The sequence below is a fragment of the Cervus elaphus genome, chromosome 31 (genome assembly GCF_910594005.1).
Source record: "Cervus elaphus chromosome 31, mCerEla1.1, whole genome shotgun sequence".
In the NCBI taxonomy this organism is placed as follows: Eukaryota; Metazoa; Chordata; class Mammalia; order Artiodactyla; family Cervidae; genus Cervus; species Cervus elaphus.
In genome coordinates, this window is record NC_057845.1 from 29,780,890 (window position 1) to 29,803,902 (window position 23,013).

Consider the following 23,013-nt stretch of genomic DNA (forward strand, 5'->3'; position numbering starts at 1 on the left):
AAACCTTTAACCCAATTTTCTGTTGAAGGGCGGGGCTGTGTTCCCTCCCCGTTGTTTGACCAGTCTATGGTGAAGGTAATGAAGATGATGACCTCCTTCAAAAGGTCCCATGAACTGCTACACCCAGTGCCCCCAACCCTGCAGCAGGCCACCGCTGACTCACACCTCTGCTGAGACGCCCGAACACTCATGGACAAGTCTGACTCAGCCTCTTGTAGGGTCACTGACCCTTTTTTCCTGGGTCCTGGTGCCCACGAGATTCTGTTTGTGCCCTTTAACAGTCTATTTCCCCAGTCCTGTGTACGTCCCATGTAAGTACCATAAGTTGGAAAGTGAAAGTGAAGTTGCTCAGTCGTGTCCGACTCTTAGCAACCCCATGGACTGCAGCCTACCAGGCTTCTCCATCCATGGGATTTTCCAGGCAAGAGTACTGGAGTGGGTCGCCATAATTTAAAGCTTGGTAATAGATAAAATCACTTGAGGATAGAAACCTAGAGAAAAATTCTAACTATAATTATGTATGTGATACTTACTCTCTCATTCTTTAGCATCATAAAAATTGTATACCCAGGAATGTAATGCCAAGATTGCTTTATCATCCATAACTCCTTATTACCATTAATAATATTTACTGACACTTACTTCTTGCCAAGCAGTCTTCATACAGATTATCTCATTTCAAAATTCCTATAAAGCTAGTATTATAATCCCTATACTAAAGATTTTGAAAGTTGAGACTAGGGAAGCTCAATAACTTACCCGTGTCACATAACTAATAAGTCAGGAAGTTGAAATTTGTACATAGGTCAACTAACCCAAGCCTCAGCTTTTAATTACTGCAAATCATACATATATTGCCAGCCTGTCAATTAACCAGTTTATATGTCTTAAGCAAAATACTTCATGTATTCTGTGTATATGCCCTCCAAAGTTAGAAATTTATCTATATATTCATTATCAAGTAACTTTTCAATACTAGCATTTATCACTGAATCACTCTTATTACCTCCAAGGAGGCAATAACTGCTGCTCAAGAACAAAAGTTATAGGCACATCTCCTAAATTCAAACATTCTGGCTGGTAAATACTGAGTGAGCTAATGCCTGTTGCAGGAGAGGTTGAATGTAAGAATCTAACTTTCCTTAACAGAAAAATAAAGTAGTTTACTCTGCCCATCAACTTAGGCAACATAATAATATGGTCACACAGATTCTGCAGCTGACTGGATGTTTACTGAGAGTGTTTTCATTATCAGCTTGAGTCGTTTCCATGAGGCTTCTCAAACAGGTAAACCAATATTTCCTTGGCATGTCACCATTTGAAGACTAATTTATATATTCTACTTCTTTAGAAAAATATTTCTGCCTACTTTCTTATTTTTAACCATAAACATATACCTAAATATTATGTAAATTTGGCATGGCTTTTGCTTCCTGTTTTCCCTGTTATGTGTTCAGTCATGTCTGACTCTTTGCAACTCCACAGACTACAGCCTGCCAGGCTCTTCTGTCCAGCGGATTCTCCAGGCAAGAATACTGGAGTGGGGTTGCCATTTCCTCTTTCAGGATATCTTTCTTACCCAGGGATCAAACCTGCATCTCCTGCATTGGTGGGGGGCTTCTGCTTAAACTTCTAAGTTTTTTTTTCTATAGCCCATAACAAGCAAGTAAGAATACAAATTAACTATATTATAGTACTTTTATTTAACCCTATACTTTTCCAGGTATTTGTCTAATTCACACCTGTATTTAATTTTAGCTTCAAGAAAATGTGATATTAAATAATATTAACAGTGACTACTACTTATTTCAGTGTTTAGTATCTGACAGGCAACATGCTGAATGCCTTAAATATACCTTCCCACTAAGTTAATCCTTGGAACAACTCTGGCACCTAAGTACTTTTGCCTCATTTTCACATATGAAGAAACTATGACTCCATGAAATAAAAAAGTCTCAATGCAGAGCCAAAATTTAAACCTACTCTTACCCCCAAATTCATGTTCTTGTTTATTATGTGCACTTCCTCCCCTCTGTAAAATGTACAAACTCCTTCTGTAATAATCACTTCTACCAGGCAGCTTGCTAACATATATTTCCTTGCATTAATTTTCTCCAGGGGATTACAAGAAAATTAATTTCTTTCTCCAGATTTATGGACATGTAAGTAGTAGATGCAAGATGAAAATTTAGTTGGCAAAACAAATGATTTTCTAATTGGAAGTCCAAATCATGATTTGGTTGTAGTGAATTCCTGATATGTTAATTCTGCTCCACAGACAAAAGAAAAGAAAAAAAAGCTCTGAGAGACATAAGGAATGTGCTTTGAAGCACAATACAACTTCTACTGAGACAATCACATGATCACTAGAATACCTGTTTATTTTAACATGGGATATTTAGCACAATGTGAAGATTACTAGACAGAGTTAAGTACTTACAAAGAGAAATTCTACCATCTTAGATAAGCCACTCAAAGTAGTAACAGCACAGGCTCCTTAATTGTAAAGCAGAGACAAAGGCACAAAATCAAACTTAGCTGAAAAATGTGCAAGAATCTGATTGGCAGTGATACATTTTTATGCATTACGAGCACTACAGTAAAAAAAAAAAAAAAGATGAAATTCTAATTCTTATAATAAACTAAAAGACTGATTTCATTGAGAACATAGGAAAATATGTTTTGGTAACTAATGTGAAAGAAAGAAAATAAAAGGGAAGAAAGGAAACAAAGAAGGGAAAGAGGGAGGGAAGGTGGAAGGGAAAGAAAGAAAAGAAGGAAAAAACCTGATAATCTTGGGATGGGGGAAGTAGCCAATACAGTCAACAGCTTCAGGCATTCATTGGTCCTGCTACTCAAATTTTGATCCAGCAGCATCACCTGGGAACTTGTTCAAAGCGCATATTCCCAGGCCCCACCCCAGCCCTACTGCATCTGCATTTTAACAAGATCCACAGAGGATCCAGAGGCAGGGTTCTTGGCTATTTGTATTGTTAGAGAAAGAAAGCAAAACCTCATAACGACTTAAGCTTCCTCTTAAAATTGTCAGTCCAGGCCTTATGATGTGGCTTTTGGCTAGTGACTGCAGCAATTTCTCTCAATTACAATTCTCTTCACCCACTCCAGTACTCTTGCCTGGAGAATCCCATGGACAGAGGGGCCTGGCGGGCTACAGGCCATGGGGTCGCAAGAGCCAGATACGACTTAGTGACTAAACCACCAACACCTCCACAATTCTCAAGTGTATCTGCAGTTCACCACTGAACAGCACAGTGGGGTCAGGGGTCCCCACCCTCCACACATGGGAAAGGCAGCATGCGACTTACAGCCGGCCCTCCCTATATGCAGTTTCGCTATATACAGCTTTCCTTTGTGACTTCAACAAACCTCCAATCATGTAGTAATACAGTATTTACTTGTGAAAGATATCCACATGCAAGTGGACCAGAGTAGCTCAAACCTGTGTTCTTCAAGAGTCTGGTGTGTGAGCTGAACATGGCTTCAGTCATGTTCAGCTCTTTGTAACCCCATGGACTGTAGCCTACCAGGCTCCCCTGGCCTGGGACCAGTCCCCTGGGACTCTCCAGGCCAAGAACACTAGAGTGGGTTTCCATGCCCTTCTCCAGGGGATCTTCCTGACCCAGGAATCAAACCTGCATCTCTTATGTCTCATGCATTGGTAGGCAGGTTCTTTACCACCAGGACCACCTGGGAAGCCCCTCTTCAAGGGTCAACTGTAATTAAAAGTTAGGTGATCTCCAACAAATAACCTGATAGTCCATGAATTTGTTTTTGTGAAGGGCTTTATGTTTTGTTTTGGCTTTTTAAGAACCAACATTTCTTATGAGTGGACATCAGTTTAAAAAAAAAAAAAAAACTTTTCCCTGCCATGGCTTAAACCCTCTTTAAGTTCTCAATTGGCTGACCCTGGATCAGCCTGCAAACACCATCATTCACATATATATGAGTTGGACACATATACAAAGAGTCAGACATGACTGAAGTAACTTAGCAGAGATGTACTATATAAGAGTGTGCATGCTGTGTGCTAAGTCCCTTCAATGGTGTCCGACTCTTTGTGACCCTATGGACTGTAACCCACCAGACTCCTCTGTCCATGGGATTCTCCAAGGCAAGAATGCTGGAGTGGACTGCCATACCCTTCTGGAAGGGATCTTCCCAGCCCAGGGATCAAACCCACTTCTCTTATGCCTCCTGCATTGGCAAGTGGGGCCTTTACCACTAGTGCCCCATATATAAGAGTATAACACTAAGTTATTAGCACCTCTTCTCAATATCACTTGACTTCTAATTGGCTGACCAACCAGAAGATCAATTAATGGCCAAAGAACAAAATGGAACCAGAGAAAGGAAACAGGAGGAAGGAAAACAGGATACCTGGCTCAGATTAAAAGACTCAGTTACTATGAAAACATGACTAATATCTAATAAGTGTATTAGGATCTCTACTCTTCATGAATTCATTCACTCAGGAAACAAATACTTTCTTTTCTAAGAGGCTCACTGGAGTGGGTTCCCATTCCCTACTCCAAGGGATCTTCCTGACCCAGGGATTGAACCTGACTCTCCCGCATTGCAGGCAGATTCTTTACCATCTGAACCACCAGGGAAACAATAGACTCACTATCATACACCAATTCTACTACATGGTGCTACACAGAAGCATCACAAGGCAACATAAAGAAATCTAGTATAAACTATTTTCAGCCTTTCATTCTTTACAAGGATGCCTGCAGATTTCTGATGATGAGGCAAGGAGGAAGATGAAAAGAAATGCCTTAGAGTCTTGTCTAAACATTATTAAAATGAATGCTTAATTGTTGGTATGAAAACCACTTGTATTTCTTCTGTCTGGAGTAAGCATTGTATTTATGGTTGATTCTTATAAGAAAATCTAAAATGCAGTGCATGCATGCATGCTGAGTCAGTTCAGTCGTATCCAACTCTGTGCAACCCTATGGACCATAGCCTGCCAGGCTCCTCTGTCCATGGGATTCTCCAGGCAAGAAAACTGAAATGGGTTGCCATGCCCTCCTCCAGGGGATCTTCCCAACCCAGGGATCGAACCCATGTCTCTTAAGTCTCCTGCATTGGCAGGCGGGTTCTTGACTACCAGCATCACTTGGGAAGCCCCCTAAAATGCAGTAAATGCTGTCAATTTTTTTCCTTCTCAGCTCTTACATGAACCTCACACATGTTATTTTTCTCCAAAAAAAGAAATCATTACTTCCAGTTGAGAGAAAAAAAAAAAAAAAACAGTATAATGATTTCTTCCCATGCTACTCAATAAATGGCTTATATGTGTCTATAACCAGGCCTCTGCCTTAATTCCCAAAAACCCTGGAACATTCAATGGTTCCAGTCTTTCCAATTTGAAGGTAATAAATTTGGGGAAACCTGTGCTTTTTATTTTTTACCTTTCCCAGTACTTAAATTTAATGACCCCCCCCCCCCAAAATCTACTACTTCCTAATTTTAATCATATAGTCCTCATCATTGAAAGTGAGTTCACTATTAAATGATCACAAGTCTGATGGCTTCATTGGGAAATCACAATGAACTTCTATTGCATTGCCTAAAAGTGTTGGAAAACACATGCACACACATACAATTTGTTTAAAATCTAAAAACTATTTTTTCCTAAAAGAATCCATCACAAACAGAGCTAGAAAAAATCTTAGAGAATCATTAAAGACAATGTGTGCCCCTCAAATTCACATGCCAAAACCCTAACCCCAGTGTGATGGTATCAGGAGGTGGAGTCTTAGGGATGTGATTAGGTCAGGACAGTGAAGCCCTCCTGAATGGGATTACTGCCTTTATAAGCAGAGATTAGAAAGAGCTTGCTTCCTCTCTCCTTCTCTCTCTGCCAGGTGAGGATACAAGGAGAAGACAGACATCTCCAAACCAGCAAGAGTGACTTGATCTTGGCCTTTCCAGCCTCCAGAACTGTGAGAAATAAATTTCTCCTGTTTAAGCCACCCAATCTACAGTACTCTGTTATAGCAGTCCACACTGACCAAGGCAGCAATTTATCAGTCAAACCTGACTAGTCAGTGAATAGAGGTCCAGGCCACTAATTATTCAGCCAATTATTCTCACACACAGACACATGCACACACACAAACACACACAAGAAAATGCTAAGAGACTGGGATTCAGAAAGTCAAAAAAAAAAATAGAGCACAGAGTCAACAAAAATCATACAGCAACCCAGTCTGACTGTTTATGGCTTATTCTCATTGTTACTAGGTTGTAACTGAACCTTAATCAAACAGCAAAGTAAAATAAAACCACAATGGCAATAATAAATTGCAATTAACTAACAATATATCTATATGAAAACATCATTTTGATGTCATAAAATATTAAGTGCCTAAAATTTTAATACTATCATTGTATTTTCAGCCTGAACTTGCCATTAGTACAAAATGGACTGCTAATAATGTATAATAATCAGTAGCATTACAAGTTTGAGAAATATTTTGTTCAATAAAATGTTGGATTTTTTTAAGCCTAAGAAAAAGTATTCAGGCCTGGTATGAATCATGATGTGATCGAGCCTCGGTTGTATTTAAACGTGTAAATTCTGTTCTAAGCTTTTCCACTCCACTTGAGAAAGAGCAACGACAAGATTCCCAAATGCCAACACAGATGGAAGTTGAGAGGAACAGCAATGAAATTTAAAACGCAAACCATAGCCCAAAAAAGAAGTATTCTTCCTTTCTCATTTTTAACACTATGCTGACTATCTCCCAGGACAGGAAAATCCCCATTTTCTCTCATGTTTGTATACAAATATCAGCGCAGTGAATGGGAAAACTTTTACTTCACCTCAGACAAGACATGATATAAAAGCCATTTTTATACACACACAAATGCACACATATAATGTATATGGTATATACAAATGTATAATACATATTTATAGCAAGGCCAGAGTTCTCATTTTATTTTAACCCTGAATCTCTCTATACATATAATGCCTAGAATGTCTTGAAAGCCTTCATCTTATTACAGATATTTCAAAATCTATCTCAGTGCAAGCCATTATCAGCTACTGATAAGAGAACAATGACTTTCTCTTATATGCCTTTGTTTACCAGACTTTCCCCAATAAAACCGAAATCCCTGAAGAGAATTTCTTTATTACAGGATTCAGAGCCAACATAGCTTCTTCTCGGCTTAAAATGCTGTCGTATCTCAAGCTGAAATCAAGCCTAATTCTTGATCATTTGGGAAGGCAATCCAGGAAATTTGTTTCATTCACTTTTAAGATACTACCTTAAAAAAGAATGTGCTGCCTATTAAGTGAAACTGAATGCCTTTTATTTATCAGTAAAACAGTCTCTTGAACAGCATGAATACTGTTCAAGAAAATTTTGTGGATGACTTTAAAACTTCAAGTGGAAAGTATTAAGAAGAAGTCTGGCTTACAATCTAGAAAACTAAAACAGATCTGAAATAAAATTAAAAAATTGCCTCCTTAGTAATAAAAATGAAATAATAACTGTGTGAGCCACAGTAACATCGACAAATAGAAGGCACAGTCATCTCAGCATTTGCTATGCAGTAAACACACACAAAAAAAGACATTCCCAGCAAATCTATATAGAATGTTAACAGTGAAGGTGAATGAAGCCAGCAAGGATAGAAATTATTAGTGGCCTGGCTGGAAAAGCATGTTGGGCCTCAGGCAAAAGAAGTTTTTTAAATAGCAGAGTGTTCTGAAATAGAAAGCATGTTAAACAGAATTGCCCGAGGACTGTTAGGAAATGAAAAATTACGCTAACTGCATTGGGAACAGCAACCTGATAAAAGCACGATGCACAATTACAATCTTCTTCACGAGTAGTATTAGACACGAGAAAGGTTAAGCTGTATGTGAGAAAGGTTATGCCCACCACAGGCCACTACATGATAGAAGAATTACTTTCAAACGTTTCTAGGGACCCTCCAACAACTATGGCAATAAATATTTCTATATTTCTAATATTCCAGAACAAGCTGGACTAGACCCCCAGTCAATATCTATCTGCAAAGCACCCCGGCATGCAAACCTCTACTCTAAGCTCCATGGAAAACACTAAAAGGCAATAATGTGTTCCCTCAACATATTCTTCTCTTCTTAAATTCAAAACACACAGCCAGCATCCCAGGGATGCTCAGTGAGTCAGCAAGTTCTGAGCAGCTACACTGTGGAAAACAGAAGTCTGAAGCTAGATGGAAAACAGTATTCCACAGCAAGAATCTAACCACTCATGAGGGCAGATACTTTCATAAACAGGAATGTTTTTAGCTACCATTGCATTGGAGAAGGAAATGGCAACCCACTCCAGTGTTCTTGCCTGGAGAATCCCAGGGATGGGGGAGCCTGGTGGGCTGCCGTCTCTGGGGTCGCACAGAGTCGGACACGACTGAAGTGACTTAGCAGTAGCAGCAACAAGGATCACTACAAAGTGAGTGGGTACAAAATGAGTGAAAAGCATGAAGGCCGAAGAAACTATTGTCTACATGAAATTAAAGCTGTGAAGAAAAGTGCATAAAACCCAAAACATGTATGTCTTCATTCACACAAACACCCACAATATTGTAATTGCTTTGAAAAGTGATCAAGGAGCAATCCTTCCAACCCTCTTCTCTTCTAAGCAGAGACCAACTCAGGAATAATGCAAGTCATAATGAGTCACTACACATAAGCAAGATTCTCAGGACAAGGAAACTAGGAACAGCTGTTACTTGGGCTGAGTCAAAGTGAGGCTGCAAATCCCAAAAGGTCTAGGACTATTAGAGCATAGAGGAGCCACCTGATCTGAGTTACTTCATCAAGAAAGACCAGATTTACCTTGGCTGACCCAGGTTTTTGTTCTGTCTTGTGTGTGTTTGTGTTGTCTGTCATGGGACAGAAGTAATGCATGTAGCATATGAAAATATGACACAAATAAGCAATCACCTAAATGAAAAGGGCAAGGTGGACAAGCCATGCCAAATAATCTGGGGGAAATATGGCTATGTAAACACCCCCAGGGTTTAGTATGTGGCATGTCTCCATGTTAACATTCTAGCCACCATCCATTTATCTTTTTTCAAGTATTAAAAAAAAATAAAGTTACCAGTCAATAATTTCTGACTCCGAGTCTCAGGCTAAATCAAAATCTCTCCGGGTCTACCTGTTTCTGCTACCATGAACACAGGGCTGATTGAATCTTTCTCCCTTCTTAATCTTCCCCCTTCAGTGTCTTTATGGGTCATACCAACTCTTACCATAAAAAGCTCCCCTTTGAAATATACAACCGAAGGCTGCACTCTATAATATGGCAGCCACTAGCCATATGTGGTTACTGAGCACTTGAAATACGGTTAGTCCCAATTGAGATGTGCTGTAAATGCAAAAGACACATCACATTCCAAAGACTTAGTATGAAAAACAAATGTGAAATATTTCATCAGTAATTTTTTAATGTTGAAACAGTATATTTTGAATACACTGGTTTAAATAGTATATATTATAAAAATTGATTTATCTGTTTCTTTTTATCATTTTAATGTGGCTAAAGAAAATTTAAAATTACATGTATGGTTCATATTATATTTCTATTGAATAGGGCTGATCTAGATGAGAACCTGATGGGGCCATCAGGCAGAGTCATTCAGTGTTCATCTGCATTTGTGCAACCTTCCTGACCAGGTGATACTCATCAAAATGTCCCTCTGACTTATTCAGGAATAGGTGTCCTTAACTTACTTAGAAACTGCCTTATTGCCTCTAAAAATAGTCCACCATCCCTTCCAAAAGGGGCTTATCTGCCTCAAAGAAACATACCCTTATGTTATCAAATATGATTTATAAACTATTTTAGAGGCTTCAGTTCTTACACATTGTAGCAATTCTTACACAAGCACATTCTGCAACTGAACCATTTTTGCAAATAAACTTCCACTTAAAAGCAACAAAAATGTGTACAGTCAAATTATAATTCATTATGCAGTCATCCTTCAGTATCCACGCAGGAGTGGTTCCAGGACCAATTCCCCCTACTCCCTACAGACACCTAAATCCACAGATGCTCAAGTCTTTTATGTAAAATGGTGTAGCATGTAGTATTTGCATACAACCTATACACATCCTCCTACACACTTTAAGCCATTTCTAGATTACTTATAATACCTAATACAATGTAAATATGTAAGTAGTTGTAAACACAATGTAAATGCTATGTAAATGGTTGCCAGTACAAAGCAAGTTCCAAGTTTTGCTTTTTGGAAATTTCTGGAATTTTTTTATTCCCAAATATTTTGAGTCATGGTTGGTTGAATCCTCAGATGTGGAACCCACAGACTCTGAGGACCAACTGTAGTTTTAATTTAATATCTTAACTATCATATCCTTTGACTCTTTCCAAAAAAGTGTGTCCCTTAGACTTTGTCCACATTGAAGACTAAGTCCTTTCTTTATAAAGAAATAATTTCAAGTACTTAAGATAATTCAAATGAACTCCTTTGTGCTATGTACTCCCCTTCCTTAACAGAACAGGACATGGTTTTATTTGTCTTACAATGCATTTTATGCACAAATATCTTATATAATTGTGTTTACTTATAATCTCTTCAATTAGAGCTCCCATCAAGTATGATGATGTGTGTGCTCAGTCGTGTCCAACTCTGGAACCCCATGGACTATAGCCTGCCAGGCCCCTCTGTCCATGGGGATTCTCTAAGCAAGAATACTGGAGTGGGTTGTCATTTACTCCTCCAGGGGATCTTCCCTACCCAGGGATCGAAACTATGTCTTCTGCCACAACCCCTGCATTGAACATGGACACTTTACATCTGAGCCAACAGGAAGCCCCTCATCAAGTAGGAAGTGTATCTTGTATTTGCTCCACTATCATATAGAAAAATGCCTGGGACAAAGATTATAGCAAAAATTGGTTTGTTAAATAGAAAATTAAGCCAACAGCCTATAACTCATATATACATGTATACCCTGGAACAATATACTTGGAGAATAATTTTCTTTATGTGATCACCATGTCTATCTTATCCTAAAGACCCCTATGCAGTGAAACTCGTGGTAAAGATGTAAGAACAGCAACTTTGATACTAAAGTAAAATCACTTTTACTGAAAATAAGAAAATCATTATGACCATTGAAATAAAAATCTGATTAACAATACTAGTAGGCATGCATGCGTGCTAAAGTCACTTCAGTCTTGTCCAACTTTGTGCGACCCTATGGACTGCAGCCCTCCAGGCTCCTATGTCCATGGGATTCTCCAGGCAAGAATACTGGAGTGGGTTGCCATGCCTTCCTCTAGGGGATCCTTCCGACCCAGGGATGGAACGCATGTCTCTTCAGTCTCTTGCATTGGTAGGTGGGTTCTTTACCACTAGCGCCACCTGGGAAGCCCAATATATATGGATTAATTATTTTCAAAAACCTAGAATATTTGCTTAAAACTAATTTGGCCCATGACGAAACTCAGTTTTGAACTAAAGAGGGGACCACACCTTGCATTGCTTCTTAAAATACCATCTGATTAAAAGCAGCATCAGCACCATCTGTTCAGTTCAGTCGCTCAGTCGTGTCTGACTCTTTGTGACCCCATGAACTGCAGCACGCCAGGCTTCCTGTCCATCACCAACTCCTGCAACTTGCTCAAACTCATATCCATCGAGTCAGTGATGCCATTCAGCCATCTCATCCTCTGTCATCCCCTTCTCCTCCTGCCTTCAATCTTTCCCAGCAAACAGGGTCTTTTCTAATGAGTCAGTTTTCTGCATCAGGTGGCCAAAGTATTGAAGCTTCAGCATCAGTCTTTTCAATGAATATTCAAGACTGATTTCCTTTAGGACTGACTGACTTGATCTCCTTGCAGTGCAAGGGACTCTCAAGAGTCTTCTCCAACACCACAGCTCAAAACCATCAATTGGAAGCTCCTTAAAAATGCAGAATCTCAGGCTCGATGTACATAAAATGATGTTTACATACATTGTAATAAAAATTATTATCTTGACAGTGATGATGTCTATTTATTACCAACAGAGTTTTCAAAAATCTCTTTTGGATGTTTAGTGCCTCAGACCCATTATAGCTAGTAATCGCTGTAGAATGTACAAATTCTCAGAAGTTCCACTTTACTTTTCTGTTTAAAGTGGATAAATTTTTAGCTATCTTATTCATAAATTTTGCAAAATAAATGTACTAAGAAACAAGATGCTATGTTTCATCTCATAACATCTAACCAATTTGTTTGGAAATTGACATGCTCAGATTTCTGATTATTAATAGCACAATGAATCCTGATAAATATCAAAATAAATATTAAGACTGAAATAAAACCAAAGGCTAATTTCAGTCAGATAAAAAGCAACTAATCTTGGGAAATATTAATATTAGCATTATCTTCATTAAGATTTAACAAATTCATTTCTACAAATGAGAGTATAACATAAAATTTTGGAAATTTACCTGTCATTGAAGTCAAGTAACCAGACACATTGAATGAATAAAATATTATTTTTCAAAGCAATATTTTTAATAATATAGAATTGAAAAATATATAATACTGACAAATGAGTAGGTTCGAAGTAGAAGACATGAAATAAGAAAAACTTTGGAAATTAAAATTACAAATCCTATCTGGATACAGTAATATCTATGTGTGTTTGGAATATAAATCAATAGGATAATGCTATAACATGATAAAAAATATGCAAATTAAAAACCAGAAAAATTCTCAAGTAACTACTTGAGAATAAACTATTATTATCTTTCACAAATTATTTTTCTCCTTCTTCCTAAAGTTTGAGGGGCTGCTATATGATAATAACCAAAACTTAAAACAAGATCTTAGAAGTCAGAAAACTGACAGGTTAATTAGTTCCCACTGCTTTTAATAATCTAGAGTATACACAAAAATTGTCATCATTTATATATTTCAGTGAGACCTAACTAAAGGCTAATTTTTTTTTTTTGATCAGGTGGCTCCCCAATATGTCTGTCAGAGTTTAAAGGTGAAAGTGATTCCTTAAAAAGGAATTTTAAAAAATATCCCTGCAAACCTTAAGCAAAAATTAAACTCAAAATGGATCCAATGTAAAATGAAGAATAATAAAACTTCTAGGAGAAAATATCAGAGGAAATCTTCAGATCCTAGAGCTAGACAAAGAAATCATACAGGTGACAATAAAAGCACAACTGATACAACAAAACAAAATCAGTAAACAGATTCATCACAATTTTAAACTTTTATCTGTGAAAGACACTGTTAAGAAGATGAAAAGGCAAAGTTAAAGTCTAGGATAAAATATCTGCAAAGCAAGTATCTGACAGTGGGATTGTATCTAGAATATGTAAAGAAGTTTCAAAATTCAAAGGTTAAAGAAAAGAAAGACCAATCCAGTTAGAAAATGGACTAAAGATGGAGAGAGACATTTCACCAAAGAGAATACACAAATGGCAAATAACACTTTAAAAGACTTTCAACATAATCAACTATTAGAAAAATGCAAATTAAAACTACATTGGCCTATCACTACAAACCTAATGTAAGAGCTAACATTTTTTAAAGTGTATTACCAAATGCTGGGAAGGATGCAATGAACTAGTTCCCTCACACAGTTCTGGTGGGAATACAAAATGATACAGATACCATGACAAATAGTTTGACAACTTCGTACAAAAGTAAACCTACATTTTCTATTGTTGTTGTTCAGTTGCTAGGTTATGTCCGACTCTACGTGACTCCATGGACTGTAGTAGAACCGTCAGGCTCCTCTATCCATGGAATTCTCCAGCCAAGAATACTGGAGTGGGTTGCCATTTCCTTCTCCATTTACCATAGGACCCAACAATTACACTCCTACATAGTTCTCCCAAAGAAGTAACATCCAAATATAATATATATATCTTAGCTTTACTGCAATATTTTTAATAGCCAAAAACTGGAAATAATCCTAATGTCCTTCAACAGGGGACTGGATTAACTGTGGTAAACCCATCCAATGGAATAATATTCAGTGACAAAAAGGAACAAACTACTGATATTTGCAATCTGAATAGATCTCAAAGGCATATTCTGAGTGAAAAAAAAAGCCAACTTCAAAGATCATATATTCTTTGATTTAATTCATATAACATTCAAAAAATGAAAAATATTAGAGAGATATAAAACAGATTAGTAATTGCCAGAGTTTAGGGATGGAGGGAGTGAGACTAGTTTAACTATAAATGAATGTAGAGTTCCTTTGTGGTGATGGAATGGTTCTGTATCTTCACTGTAGTGCCAGTTATATGAATGCATACTTGTGATAAAAGTGCACAGAAGTATATGCAAAGACTGTTGAAAACTAAACAAGGTCTGCAGATTGTATCAATGTCAATTTCCTGGTTTTGAAACTGCAATACAGTTAAGCAACATATTACCACTGGGGCAAACTTGGCTAATAGGACAGGAACCTTCTCTGTACTATTTTTGCAACTTCCTGTGGTCTATAGATATTTTGACATAATTTTTAAATCCAGTCTAACACAATTCACACTGCATTTTTTACTGTCCTCTAACTCTAAAGTTACCTTAAATCTACTATAACCAACTTCAGTTTTGATAACATTCTTATTTCTCTGTATTTCCTGCTTATGTGTTGTATTTTTGAGTAGAGGTTTCCTTAAAACTACATGGATAGCACATAGTTTTCAATAAGGGCATTTTAGGGAAGTGAAACAAAAAGAGACTCATTCACTTCACCCACTCCTATCACTAGCAAGCACAAGTTATACAATTAAAAGAGCACTGCCAACTGAAATGGTCAAGAAGATGAAAGACTCATACATGTAAACAAAAGCACAAATAAGCAAACAAAAACATCAGAGGTTATTAATGCTGAAAAAATAAGAACTAGAGGAGGAAAAAAGCTTGGAAATGACAAACATGAATGTGGTTGTAAATCTCTAGAATCCTGGAATAATCACCAATCCTCTTGAGAAAAGACTATACAACAATGAAAAAGCAATGGTAACTCACACATTAGTTACTCCTGACTTCCAAATAGCAGTATAAAATGATCATGGGTAACAGACTTACAACCTCTTAGAAAAAAAAAAAAACTAATATGACCCCACACACATTACTGATCTATTCTGATATCAAAGAGGAATCATTATGCTGTCTTTACTGTCTAAGACAAAAAAGGAGAATCCCATTCTTCCACAAATTGCTCATTACTGTCAAAGAGGAAACACTGAACATGCCTATGATGATAAAACCTATATGTATATGTTGAGTCTGTAGCAGGTATGTTCTGAAGAACAAAGCATATCCATCTTAAGCTTTTAGAAGAACAGTGTGAAAGCCCATAAACTTGTATGTAGTTAGGTAACAAAAGACAATTCATAGTTTGAAGACTGAGCATTAACTAACTTATCATCTTTAATTTAGTTGTTTTCTTCCTTCTAGCCCCACAAACACAATATTCTTCAAATAACTTAAAAATAAAGCAGATCATTTTTGAGTGAGCCCAAGAGAACTTGGAAAAATTATTAGTAATTGACAAACTCATTTTCTCTCAAAACATCCTCATATTTTTAAGAGTAAAATACCTATGAAATTTAAAAGAGAAGACAGCAGTGCTCCCCAAATCACTGGGACAGGTGACAGAGGTGAAACAAATAGGTTCATCTCGGACTAAAGCAAGCGCACAAAGATCTCTACACGTCCCAGGAGAAGAATTTGGAAAAATACAGACAGGGAACAGCAAAGTGAAAGCCAAGCCCCAGAGGCTGGTGATTCTGAGGGATTTGGCTACAGACTTCTCTCCAAAGTGGAAATGCTTGGATTCTGCTCAGAAAGATTTGTACACAGATACGATATTGGGGAACTATAGCATGATCTCACTGGGACATTTCATCTTCTAGCCACATATGGTCTCCTCACTGGAGCAAAGGAAAGAGCCGAGGGAAGTTGTGAGAGACGAGGTCAAAGGCATTTCTCAGGAGAATATATATGCAGTGGAAAGCCCATTGATTATGCAGCTCACTTTCAGCTAAGGATGGCCATGACGCGGGACAGCTCTAGTCAATAATTTGTAAACTCAAAGAATGAGATGGAGTTTACAGGTAAACTAACACATGCTTGGCTAAAACGGACATAGTGAGTTGGCTTCTATTCCTGCTGAGAAGATAGATATGGTCTCAAGATATGCCCAGCCATCTTCTAAGAGTAAAAATAAAAACCATATGCTAAAGATAGTAGAGGCGAAAGATAAATGATGAATCAATGCTCAGGACCAAAACCACTTACCTTCACTTTCTTTGTGAGAAATACAAACCTCTATGTCCATAAGTCACAGTTTGTGGGATTTTCTGTTCTTTGAGGGCATGTTCAGTTTCTGTTACATATGCCTAAACACGTAACTGATTTGATCACATTCAATAATAGAGAATGTACCTGTATTATGCAGTTATTCATAATTAAATACTATCTGTGACTAGTTGCTTATCATTTATGAAAATAAAAATAAATTACATTGATGATATGGAGTAACATGATTTTATTAGTAAAAAAAAATATTTCTCACTTGCTAAATATTTGGAAAACTTCAAGATTACATACATAAGAAATATATATATGCAGACTTGGTTCCTAATTATCACATTTTGGATTATCACCTAGAGGATATAACCAGAAACCATCTAATGATAATTTATTCCTCAATGAATCTACTAAAACACACACGAATATTTCATTCCTTTCTTTTATGTATCTTACCACAAATTCAAACATACTGAAAATAACCAAAATCATCAGATAAAAAAACAGAGGATAAAACAGACAAGGTAAGACATGGGACTTAAATTTTTTCTTATTAATAGATCATAAGTTCAGACTCCACTAGATAAATCTCTCATTTGCAAAATTTTAAGCTGCTATTATATTTTTCCTACTTATTTTCAAAGTTGTTTCTGCTATTAGTAAACTCAGTATGACCGTTCCTTCAAGTGTCCAGAGTTCAGGAGGAAGAAATTCCCTGCAGCTGATTGATGCCCAAGAATATGAAGACTGAGCAGTCACATGAAAGACCACAAAAAACAGAAAAGGAAGATCAAGAGAAGAGTGACTTTAGGTTTCTGCAGTCAAGCATTTACCTATCTCAATAAAGGGAGCTTTGCGCTCATTATATCCCAGCACTCATCTTGCCTTCAGCTTGTAGTAAACTGGCAATTGCTTTATGATTTTGTCTCCAAGTTAGGGATCAAAGTTTAAACATATTCTTTTCTTTCTCCATTAGACGATGATTAAAACTACCACCTCCTCACCTCATTCACACAATTGCACTGTTGGTAAAGAGAAGGCTTAAGGTAAAGATGCTGCTAAGCAGCAGAGCTGTGGGGAATTTCTGGTCAGGTTTTTCATCTGCTGGTTAATTTCAGGATACAAGATTAAAGAAGCTTATCTTTACATATATTCCTCGTCCTCAAGACACCCCTATGAGGTGGGAGCAATTCATATTTTTCTGAGAGAGAAACTAAGGTTCACAGAGGTTGACTAATTTACCCTTGAGTTTAAAGCTATTTAGCCTTCATGACAGCTAAAATTCAAACTTCATTTTGCTCTTGCACTTTGCAACATGGACACTCTGCCATATGTTCATTTTTTTTCCATATTACATGTGAAGAAACTAAATTTAGGATCTAAGTTATCATGATCTTTTAAACAATAGAAATCACTACATTAGGATAGTCACTATAACTTAGTGCCAATTGCACAATAAATTAGTGAATGTAAATTGTGTAACATATGTCTAACGTGGATTTTTGCCTTCTTTCAATGTACTGGGCTCCTGTTACCCTAAACACAAAACAGAATAGGGCTGATTTTGGATTTTAAGGTCAAAAAAAATCCTGGACTCAAAACAGTAGTGAGCCTCTACTGATAAGTGGACATCAATACAAAAAGAGCATCATAATAAAGTCACTTTAGAATGAAAGGCACCTGATAGCAGCAGTTCTCTCCAATGAAAACACTCATGTTTTCTTTTAATATCTCTATATGCATAATTCAAGTTGAGCACATGCTTTTAAATACAAGCAGCATGATATGCTTATCGATCTAAAACAATAGCACATTTCACAGGGTCTGTGTTATTATCTCAATGATTAACTGGGGTCAGCCTGGTGGGAGCTGAACTGAATCCTCTGAGAAGTTATCACTGAGTCGTTTCTCAAGAGATGATGCTGCAGTCATTCTCAAGAGATGGTGCAGCAGGCTTTAATTTAGAGCCTAAACTAAACCAAATGCTCCATGGAGTCATTTTAAGGCACTTTGAAAATGAGAAGAGGTCAGAGTCTCTTGCTCACTATTATAAAGAATTCAGGAGTGACTCTGGAGTTCATACAGATCTTAGCTGCAAAGAACAAAGGAATCTACTATCAGTACAGAAGAGCAGGCCAGGCACAACTGGTAATTTTTGGATTCTTTTTTGCCTTCTAGAATATGGACATCTGACTTTCTTCAAAGTCTATAACTTGGCTAGACACTGAGAGAAAAGTGCATCATTCAGCTACAATGTAAAATCCCTGCACCGTGAGAATCAATTTTTGGTGTGGCTGCTGATACACAAACTCTAATCTACATTCTAATTCTGATTAGACACCAGTGTAAAAGCTATTTTCATTTTTACCAAAATAGGGATGTTCACTGTAATTGTGATACTTAACACATTTGGGCTCACAAAAACCTCTCTTCCCATTCTTGAGCATGCAATTTGACATGAGGCTCTCTTCAAACTGAATATTCCTTCAGTGATTAAACCCCACAGTCTCTGTGGAGTATGGAAATATCTAATTAATAACAAATTTCTTTATTTTCTCTGGTTATTTTTAGCTTTTTACTTAAACATACATTCCTCTATCCTGGCAACTCCTGGTAACTACCCCGTCTTCTCTGTCCATCCATCCTAGCTAATCTTTTTAGCTTAAAGTGAGCTACCTGAGACTTACTGGTGTAGAAAAGAGAAAAGCAAATGCAGAAGACATTCATTCGTTTATTCAACTACAATACTGTTTCCTATAGGCCAGTTTTACAGTCTGAGAATACAACAGCGAGCAAAGAATACGGACAACGTACCCACCCATAGGAGCAAATAATGTAGTGGGAGACACAAAAGAGCAAAGACACAACTGGATTATGGCGGATGATCATCCTTACAATGCAGGTTTCCAAGGTGGTAGGTCAGAGGTGGGAAGAAGGTTTGAGGATGAGAAGTCAGGGAAGGCCTGTAATTCATCTCGAGCCTGTGTCGTCAAGCATGCATAGGCACTAACAAGACAGAAGCGAAGTACGCAGCAAGCAGAAGAAATAAACTACTAGAGCCATAGCCAGACCCACGGCTAGACCAAAACATGGTCTGGTGTCCAGGACAGAACAAAGTTCTGGAAAACCTCAAATTGATATTCTTTAAACATTTGGTAACAATCTATTCAAGTTATTCTAGTGATATTTTGGTGCCCTTTAGAGAACAGTCTGCAGACATCCCAGCTACCTCTTTACATTGAGCCTGATTCTGATTAGATGGTACAGAGTGAGAAGGAGGGTACACAGATGAGGCTAAAAAAGTCAACAGGGACCAGATAACAGCCTTCTAGGTCATGAGAAAGAGACCACACTATATTTTAAGAGCCATGAAATGGTTGAGAAGATTTCAAAACTGTGAGCTGTTTTTATAAACCAGGTTAGAGATACTAGCAACTTGAGTATGAGGATAGCAGTAGGAATACAGTGCCACATATACCTGAAAGTAGCTAGGAGCTACTGTTGATTAGACTTGGAGACAAAAAGGAAAAGGGGAGAAGACTAATTAATACCACACATGGAGATAAGGTATAAAAGGATGATCAGGCCTGGGATGAAAAACCCTAAGTTCAGTTTTATACACATTGAGTATTACACTTAGAGTACATCAAAGTGCAGATACTGATAGTAAGTCCAGAAGACTAAGACCAGGGGAGATTTAGGGTGAAAACAGACGTGGGCGGCCTCTGTACACAGGTGGAATTCTTGGGATGGATGAGAATGCCTATGGAAAGTATGCATATAAAACAGAAATCCATAAAGGAACCAAAGAAAGAGCCCTGAGAATCTCTTATGTTAATAATCTGGAAGAGGCTAAGGAGAAACCACCAGAGATAATGGAAGAAAAGCAAAAGCTACAGTATCATGGCTTCAAGGATCTAGTAAGTGGTCCAAAATGTCCAATACTAGAGATAAAGAAATATGCACTAAATTACCAAGAAGTCATTTTTTATGAATTTGTTGAAACAGTTTTAGTAAAGAAAGATTAATTCCAGCTACAGCAAGTCATGAGAACAACTCATGAAGAACCAGATCTCAGGTTCTTCATGTGTAAAACAGGAAAAACAAAAAAGCACCCACTCTTCCTACCTTGCAGTTCTGTTATAAGGAGTCAATACTATAATATATATAAAAGTTACTATATAAACAGAGGGTATAGACAAGTATTACTGCAACTGGGTTGTTCATCCTGCTATTCACAAAAGTGTTTTCTGTTCCACCCACACAGTTGAGAAGTCACATTTGACTTACACTGGCCAATATATGAATCAGCGGAAGTACCTGATTGCTAGGCAAAAGCTGTAAGAAAACAGTGCATAGTTCAACATGTTCTCCATTCCTGGCCACTGACATTGGAGAAACATGTTTCAAAATAAAGCCTTCATCAGCCTAGATCCTTGAATGACTGCCACGAGGAGAGCCTGACTCATGCTGGAATGTAACACGGGGACAATTGAACGCTGTTTTAAAGCACTACGATGTTTGAATTATGATACAGCAACTAACTGCCATATAAATAACAGGCCAAAAAAAAAAAAAGCAGAAAAGCCAAAAGGAAAATTCTACCTTAGGAGGTAATCAGTGAGACACCATAGGGCCTATCACACACACTAATGTCTAATTTTTATTATATGGCACAGAGTAATTCACTAATCATCGCACTTGATTCAAAATTCTTATAGTTACAGAAAAGGTAAGCAAGAATAAATGTATATTGCAGGATTTCTAATGAAGACACGGTGGCTGGGGAAGAATAAGACAGTCCATCAGTGAGAAACTGCCTCCACCATCATTGTTATACTGGTATTATTTGTACTCTAAATTTTCTTCACTGCTTAGTAAGCAAACTTTGCACCTATGTTTGGTTGTACATTTGTGTTAGGCCAAAGACACACTGCCTGAGTGGATGGTTAGAAATGAACAGAAAATAGGAATAGTAACCAGGACCAAACTCTATGAAGGAGAAATTCTTTTATTCTTCAAATGCTAAAAGTTAAAGTTACTGCTGCCAAACACTAAATTACTATTTGATATGCCTAAATGGAACATGTGTGCTGGAAAATGGCAATTACTCAGAACCAAGGCCAGAAGTAGAATTCAAGTCAGAGTGAGGCACAAGGACCATTGGACCAGCTTTTTCATCAAGAACACTGGACTGCCCCCTTTCTTTATTCTGGCCTTTGTCCCTCTCATTAGTTCTGACAAACCATGAAAGCAAATCAAAACTGCTTCAATCCCAATGGAGTTGAAGTGAAAGAACATTAAAGAAACACTTAACAAGGGATGTTTATCTACCTCTGATTTTTTTTTTAAACAGAGAGGAAAAGAAACATAGACAAAACATTTCTATACCTCTTCTTTTAGAAAAGTCTTACGTGTCACTTTACAAAGCATCCAAGAAAATTAGTGTCATTATCAATAAGCACATCAAAAAAAATCTGACCATCATCTTTTGCTCTAAAAATGACTATTTCTAAATCATATCTAATCTTAAACAATGATGATTACATACTCAATTTCTCTGAAAGCACTACTGCAAAAACTGAAGGCAATTCACAAGGCTATTCCCCAAATTGCTTATATGAAGGCCTAACATCTGATTAACTGACCAACATTCAAGGTGACTCCTTTGAGAAGATCTCATTAGGGCCTTCCCAGATGGCACGAGTGTTAAAGAGCCCGCCTGCCAATGAAGGAGACATAGGACACATGGGTTCCATCCCTGGGTCAGGAATATCCCCTGGATAAGGGCATGGCAACCCACTCCAGTATTGTTACCTGGAGAGTCCCATGGACAGAAAAGCGTGGCAGGCTACAGTCCACAGGGTCGCACAGAGTCAGACACTATTGAAATGATTTAGCAGGCACCCATGCTTTAGGCTCCAAGAAGACAATGGCAGCCCACTCCAGTACTCTTGCCTGGAAAATCCCATGGATGGAGGCGCCTGGTGGGCTGCACTACATTGGGTCGCTAAGAGTCTGACAGGACTGAGTGACTTCACTTTCACTTTTCACTTTCATGCATTGGAGAAGGAAACTGCATCCCACTCCAGTGTTCTTGCCTAGAGAATCCCAGGGAAGGCAGAGCCTGGTGGGCTGCTGTCTACGGGGTCGCACAGAGTTGGACACCACTGAAGCGACTTAGCAGCAGCAGCATGTATGAGGCTATACAAGCTCTGGAATGAAGTTTTGTATTCAACTCTGTGTCCCTTACTTTTTGTTCCTAAGAAAGTCTGTCCTGTCCGACTCTCTGTGACCTCACGGACTGTAGACTGCCAGGCTCCTCCATCAGTGGGCTTTTTCAGGCAAGAATAGTGGAGGTGGTTGCCATTCCCTGCTCCAGGGGAATCTTCCCAACCCAGGGATGGATCCTAGGTCTCCCACATTGCAGGCAGACTCCTTACGTCTCAGCCTAAGGGACCCTTACTAAAGAGTTGCTGAATTGTGTACAGGCAATAAGTGACAATGCCAGGTCATCAACCTAAGACTTTCTTTTCCAAACACCAACCAATTGTGTTTCATTACCCCCAATGCTGCTTCTTGCTAGCAACTACTATTAAGTATTCTACTTGAAAATATGACTAGGTATACTCTGTTGCCATGGTATTTTTGAAGAGCCTCTGCTGAAAGGGCAGAAATC

The 23,013-nt window shown here is 37.9% G+C and overlaps 1 protein-coding gene across 1 annotated transcript in view; it reads right to left on the reverse strand.

Moving 5' to 3' along the window:
• Positions 1 to 23,013, reverse strand: part of GBE1 (1,4-alpha-glucan branching enzyme 1) — a 290,669-nt gene that overhangs the window by 266,318 nt on the left and 1,338 nt on the right. The window lies entirely within an intron of this gene.